A 6,928-nucleotide genomic window follows, 5' to 3' on the forward strand; every position below is an offset into this window, starting at 1 on the left:
TAACATGCTGAGCTGGGGTGACCAGCTGGCCTCCTGTGGACACAGCTTAGTGTCTACTGATGGGATGCTTTTGGTCTCTGTGTGAGCACCATCTGGGACAGACCCTTCCCACAGGACAGCTTCCAGCCTGCGCCACCCTCACCGTCAGCCTCCCGAGGGGGCCAAGGAGCTCTGGTTCCCAATTTCACAGGTGGCTTTCTGACTGGGAGGGACAGTGTCTCTTTTTGTATTTTTGAAGACCTTCCTGAAAGCTCAACCTTGAGTTTGTTTCTTTTGCAGCAAATCCCTGAGTACTGTGATTCCATCCCTGAAGGCACCCCTTCCTGCCTTGGCCAGCTAGAGGACAGGCTGTGTTCTCCAGGGCCAGCGAAGAGGAGTCCAGCCTCAGGCACGCCCTCAGGACACCCCAGGAAGCCAAGAGCCCAGATGGAATGCAGGGGGCAAAGTGACAGGAAGGAGGAGGGGGAGGAGGGGCAGGAAGAGGGGGAGGGGGAATAGAGGGAGGGGAAGGAGGAGGAGAGAGGAGGAGAGGGAGGAGAGGGAGGGGGAAAGAGCAGGGGGAATAGAGGGAGGGGAAGGAGGAGGAGAGAGGAGGAGAGGGGGGGGAGGGGGGAAGAGCAGGGGGAATAGAGGGAGGGGAAGGAGGAGGAGAGAGGAGGAGAGGGAGGAGGGGGGGAAGAGCAGGGGGAATAGAGGGAGGGGAAGGAGGAGGAGAGAGGAGGAGAGGGAGGGGGGAAAGAGCAGGGGGAATAGAGGGAGGGGAAGGAGGAGGAGAGAGGAGGAGAGGGAGGAGGGGGGGAAGAGCAGGGGGAATAGAGGGAGGCGGAGGAGGGGGAGTGGGGAGGAGGAGGGGGAGGAGGAGGAGAGAGTGGAATGGAGGGAGAAGGAGGGAGGAAAGAAAGGGGAGAGGGGAGGAGGTGGAGGAGGACGGGGATTAGGAGAATGGAACCCAGTGGGGGGACAGTAGGGAGCAGCCTGTGAACCGGCCACAGGCCATGGTGGAAATGAAAGGAAAGGCCCCTCCCTGCTAGTGAAGGATGGGCCCAGGGCGTTAGGCTTTTCCCTGGTGTTCTGAGTGTCTCCAGGGATCACAGGACAAGACCAGAGGCCCCTGTGGACCTTCTGCTGGGGAAGGAACTGGGCGGAGAGATCCGGGGAAAAACAGGCGGGGGGCTCTGCAGCCTGTGGCTTTGGGGTGATGCTGCCTGATGTCCTCATCCACAGAGAAACCTCGCCCAGATTTCTTTGGTTTGGGGCAAGAAGGAAAGCCGAAGATGTCCTGCTCTCCTCACTCCATTCTGGATATAACCGAGACAGGCCCTGCGTGCCCCTCGCCCCCAGGGCTGGGGTCTGAGCGTCCTCCCTCCCTCCCTCCCTCCCTCCCTCCCCCTCGGCTCTCCCCCTCTGCTTTCCTTTCCTCTGGATGCCGTCACTCCACATGGAGCCTTCTGGAATACTGAATAGATCTTAATTAAGTTTCATGTTTAAAAAATCCTAGACGTGCTCCCTTCCAATTTTCATGTGAATCTCCTAACGACTTCATTGACCTGCTGATTTCACACACAGAAATGGCCATGGTCTCCTCTGTGTCGTCCCCAGAGGATCACAGCAGCCGCCGCCGCAGCTTCTATGCTATCACGTCTGCGAGTGACCTGGATGTCACCATCTGCACCAGAGTGCCCTTGGCTGAGCGGAGGTCGCCAGACGGCCAGCCACTGTGGTGCGTGCAGGTGGTTGGGATGGCCTCTCCTACTGTCCAGAGCTCCTGATGTCTACCAGGAGGGTTCGGGTGACCCCTGGGGCACAGGCCCTCCCCTCCCAGACTACCTGGTGACTGCTTCTTAGTTGTTCATCTTCCCGGTTCTTACTCATCTCTGGCCTCCAGCTATCATGACTGTATCGTGCGTTTACTTCTCTGGACCATTTACACGAAGCTTGCTGGCAATGTCCCCAGCGAAGCTGACAGACTGCTGCATTGTACAACTGCAATCACAGAAGTACTCATCTGTTCTCCAACAAGGGCTCATGATGAAGATGACCCAGCACTGATTTTCAAAATAGACCTTAATTAAGGAAAAATGAAATTTCTAAAGGTCTAAATGCATTTATAGTTTGGGTTTCACTTGTCCTCTCGTTTATTCTTCTAATTTCTGGGACATTAAAATGGACATCTTAAAGTAATTCCATTGTGGCTCCTTCTTACATTAGAAAAATGAGGCTGAGGGAAGTCTCGGAGGCATGGCACTCCGGGGAGCAGCCGGGAGCAGGAGGATGGGCGCTAACACAGACCACCCCAATACTGTCGGTAATTCTTTAGAAAGAAAAAAGAATTCAAAATCATGCCATTGTGCACAGCTTGAGTAGAAAATAATCATTCAAAGACACAAAGTATAAAAAGGAAGATATTAAGCAAAAAAATCCAAATGATAAAATGTAACCATTATGCCATTTTGAAATGATGTATGTTTTGCTGTCTGAGACTTCTACAAAAATTAGTGCGAGGATAGGACATCCAGAACTCCCATCTCTCTTTCCAACCGTCCCCATCCTGCACAGGGTCTCCAGCACAAGCTCACAGAAACAGAGAGGGGATAAGGGCTCTGGGCTCACAGGCACCTGCTACACTGCAGAGGGAGGAGTCAGGCTCGTGGGGCAGTTACCTACCATCCAAAAGGTAGGGCTGGTTAAGGAGGCTTCCCAGAAAGGCTGAGGGGGAGGGCAACGGGCCCCTTCCCCGCTGGTTTCTTACCTGATGTTTTTGTGATTTCCCTCACAACCAGCTCTGGTTTTGCCATCACGGACACACACCACACACACCATCTCCACACACATGTTCGGCTGCCCTCAGCCTAAATCCGTCCCGTGGAGCCCACTGAACTTCATGCCAACCTTGTAACTGGGTCTTTTCTGTGTCTTCTTTCAGGAAATCAATGTGGTTGGTTTCTAGAGCTTTCCTTCTAATCCTCTCCACTGGTCTTGGAGTAGCCGGAGCTCAGGGCTTGAGAGCAGGCGTCTGCACGTGGGAGCTCTTCTGTTCCAAGGCACGCTCCCGCCCCCAGGAGCTCCCGTCCTGGAGCACAGGTCTGCCTGTGGACGTCCTAGGACTCCTGGGGAACGGCACCCTCCGGACCGGCTGCGTTTCCAGGTGGAGCTCGGGGTGCTGCTCTTCTTTGCAGCTGAGTGAGCCGGTCAGGCAGAGGGCACAGGGCACACTCTTCAGCTGCCCCTGGGGCCACTCTGGTGACTTGGTCACCTCAGTCTCCACCTGACAGCCTTATCCTCAAGAGGACTCCTACGTGAAAGTGTAGGTCCCCTCTGTCTGAGCCCTCTGGCCCGCGGGGCTCTCCGGCTCTCGCCTTGTACCCTGGGAACACAGGGCGAGAGGCAGGTCTCACTTTAAACCTAGAGAGACCCCAACCTTGAAGGTGTGTGTCCTGCAGGGGGTCACACAGTGGGCGAAGGGCTCAAAGTTGGACAGACTCCGGGCTGTCCCTCCCCCATGTCATGTGCCTCCCTCTTGTCCTCCAGGTCTGTTTTGCATGAAAATCCATCTCTTTAAGGGCAAGTTTACGGCATTATCATCATTATCCTAAGTAGAAAGCCAGTGTTGATTTTCAAATGGAAGGAAACAGGGCAGCACTGGGGAAGTCCTGCCAGATGGGTCCTTCCCGGCCCACTGTGTCATCACAGTGGCACAGAACAGCTGTGCGTGTTACCCAGGGAGAGCAGTGGACCCAGGCCTGAGGCTTTTGCCACGGGGGTATTAAGTGGATTGAAAAACAGCTGAGAACCGGAAGCCCGGGACTCCATGTTCATGGCCCCAGTCATCTCATCCCCCTCAAAGGCAGATGATGATCTCCAGCGACGCTTTGGGCAGCCGATGGTGCTACTTCTCACACAGCGTCTGTCCTGCAGATCTGACAGGTGTGGACCAAGCCGAGCCACACCGGGGACTCTCAACCCACCCTGCCCTGGTCCCTTGCTGCCCTGCCAGAGGCTTCTCCCACATTTCTATGCCAAGGCCCAACCTGTTCTGATGACAGAAATGTTCACACAACAGAGTCCAGAGAGGACGCAGGCGAGCGCTCTTCAGGGGCATTTCTAACTCTTCTGCGTGTTTTTTCACCGCTGGTGGCAACCAGGCAACACAGCCAGCAGCTGGGGCCGAACAGAACGTTCCTCTCATAGAACTGTTCCTCATGTTAAAAGCTTACTCTTTTAGAAAACAGATTATACAGCAATTACCAGACATCTTTTGTACGGGAAAAATTAAGACTTTGAAATAAACCAGAGAGACTACTTAAATATCCTTTCAGAGGAAGGCCAGAGTCTCGGGCATCACTTGATTCTTCCCGGGGCTCCGCACCCCGCTGCCTGAGCTGTTTTATGCCTGTGCGAGTTGTGGGTACCCGATAGCAGTGGGAATAATTCTCGTCTGTAGACACTGCAGCAGATTCTGTCTGGAAGGAAAAGAAAGCACACTGAGTCCACTGGTACCTTCTCTCCAACTTCCCTTGTTTACATGAACAGAGGACTCTGATCTCTCCTTTGAAAAGGGGGCAAGATGGTCTACTTCCCTCAGGAATCAGCAAGTTAGACAAAATCTTTGCCACGTCTTCAGTTTATCTCTGAAAGCCATGATTTTATTGCTGTTTTAAAGTTTCTCTTTTAGCTCTCTAGTGTAGGATTTTGAAATTGAAGTTTAATATTTTTAAAAAATTTACTGGTATGTGGTTTTTTCCATCTTAAGCTGCAATAATTTGTAAACACAATTACTAATATCTACTTAATATCAGTATAATTATTACTGTGGTTAAAAGCACACAAAATTTTAATTTGACTTGCTGAGAAACAAAGGACAAAAATGTTCCATAATTCTGATAATAGTTCATCTGATTGTATTGTTAGAGTCTGTAAACAAGTCAAGATGGTGCCTGACATTTTGCCAGAGAAATGTTAGAATCTGTAAACAAGTCTGGATGGCGCCTGGCAAAATTCCAGAGGGAGTGGTTTGTGAAGTAACTCCAGCGAGCCATTAAGTGTGGAGATTCCTGATTGGTTGACTGATGTATCTAGTTTATGCTAATTAGATAAGCTGTGTGGAATGTATAAATACCCCTCCTGTCCTGCAATAAACGGCTCCCACTCCTGCTGTATCAATCTACGCAAGTTGTTCGTCACCCCCCGGTTATTTTGCTGCAGCCGGACTTCGGCATTGTATGACTTAGTGAATGAGGTGATTCCATATCATCAACTTTAGCTGTTGATATTTGTCTCTGTCTGTTTCTTTGTGGCTGTAACTGAATGCCACAAACTGGGTAACTTATGAAACACAGAGGTTTACTTAGCACACAGCTCTGGAGCTGGAAGTCCAGCTGGCAGGGACCTCAGAGGGCACCGTGTGGTGAGACGGAGCCAGCATGCTGGCTGGGGTCTCTTCCTCTTATACATCACTAGTGGCCCCACCCACACCACTCATCTACCCCAGTTACCTCCCCAGGCCCAGCCTGGGATGCCATGCCATGCAGGGTTGGGCATTAAGGGTTCAGCACGTGGACTTGGGGGGAACATTAGCAACCTGCCCGGAACACACCGGTGCAGAGATGTCCCAGAAGAAGACATTTAACAGTGAGCTGCCAGGCCCCTGGGAGGTGGGGACGGTGGCCTTCCACCCATCTCGCCTCCGCACCATCCCCCGACCCCCCGGCTCCCGGCAGACCCCTCTCCTTCCTTCTTTTGAAGCTACTTTTCCCGGCCAGTATCTCTCTGCCCAGGAAATGTGGAAATCAGAGTTTGGGCTTTTAAGATGAGAGGATCTGGCTCGTTCCCTCCCTGGCGGGGTGGCCTGGAAGTCAATGCACATTCTGATTTCCACTTCCTGGCCCTCAAGAAGGTGATCAGGACCATGGGGACGGTGGCCTAGGGGCGTGCAGGAAGGGCACCTGCTGGACTCTGCTGCCTCTCCTCACCAGGGTGTCTGCAGGTGTGCCTGGGGCGGCACAGCCTAGGCCAGGGGCCGAGCTGTGTGCATGCACCCTGTTTGGAGAGCCCCCCGAACACCGAAGCTTGTGGACTTCTACCTTGTATCAGGAAGGGGAGAAGAGGGAGTCCCTCTGCAGGTCTGTGGTGTGTTGAGTCACAGGAGCGGGAGGCACAGGTGGTGCTTTAGAGCCGCACAGTCAGGGCTGCCTGTCCTCACGGCCAGAGGCAGGGCCTGGACGTCCTCTCCGCTCCTCTAAGGTACCCAGGCTGGCACCCAGAAATGCACGTCTTTCCCTCCTCCCAGGAGGACATCCTGTGCAGAAGCCTGTGCAGGACAGGAGAAGCACAAGCTGGGCTCCATCCAGCGTGTCCCTGCACGCCCAGCTCCTGCAGGCCTCTCTGAACACAGGAGAGGACGGGACTCCAGCACCCACACTGTCTTCCCATCCTGAGACAGCACCTGTGTTCTCCAAGTCCTTTGCTGGACACCCAGGGATTCTGACCTTTCCGACGCGGAGAAAACTGGACCACAGCATGTGGGAAGACTGACCCTCAGGGGGAGCAGGAGGCGGAGTCTGGAACAGACCTCTTGATTTGGGGATTGGTAAAGGGGCTCTTCCATGAGGGAGTTTTGGACAAGTGACAGCTTGGGGTGACTGCACTTTAGAGCTCCATCGGAGCTCTGAACGTTAAAAGGGAAGTCGTATAATTCACAGAATAAACATGAGTGAATTTCTTTCATTTCCTGGACCCAAGAAGTCTTTCTAAGTGGGATTCCACATTAGAATCCCTTAGCAGCAGTGGTTAGGAACGCATTAGGCAGCGGATGCCAGCCGGGCAGTGGAAGGGGACCGTGCACCAGGTTTTCTCCAACCTCATTCCCCAGTCCCAGAAGGTGACGAAATTAAGCCGTCAAGCCAAAGGGACTGAACAGACCTGAAGACTG

General features: G+C 53.3%; 1 long non-coding RNA gene across 1 annotated transcript; it reads left to right on the top strand.

Moving 5' to 3' along the window:
- The first annotated feature begins 241 nt into the window (after positions 1-241).
- On the top strand, positions 242-2,181 carry LOC114105764 (uncharacterized). The gene is made up of 2 exons (XR_011708168.1): positions 242-388; positions 1,567-2,181. It is a non-coding gene; the product is annotated as an uncharacterized lncRNA (long non-coding RNA).
- The last annotated feature ends 4,747 nt before the right edge of the window (positions 2,182-6,928 follow it).

The sequence above is a fragment of the Marmota flaviventris genome, chromosome 7 (assembly GCF_047511675.1).
Source record: "Marmota flaviventris isolate mMarFla1 chromosome 7, mMarFla1.hap1, whole genome shotgun sequence".
Taxonomy (NCBI): Eukaryota; Metazoa; Chordata; class Mammalia; order Rodentia; family Sciuridae; genus Marmota; species Marmota flaviventris.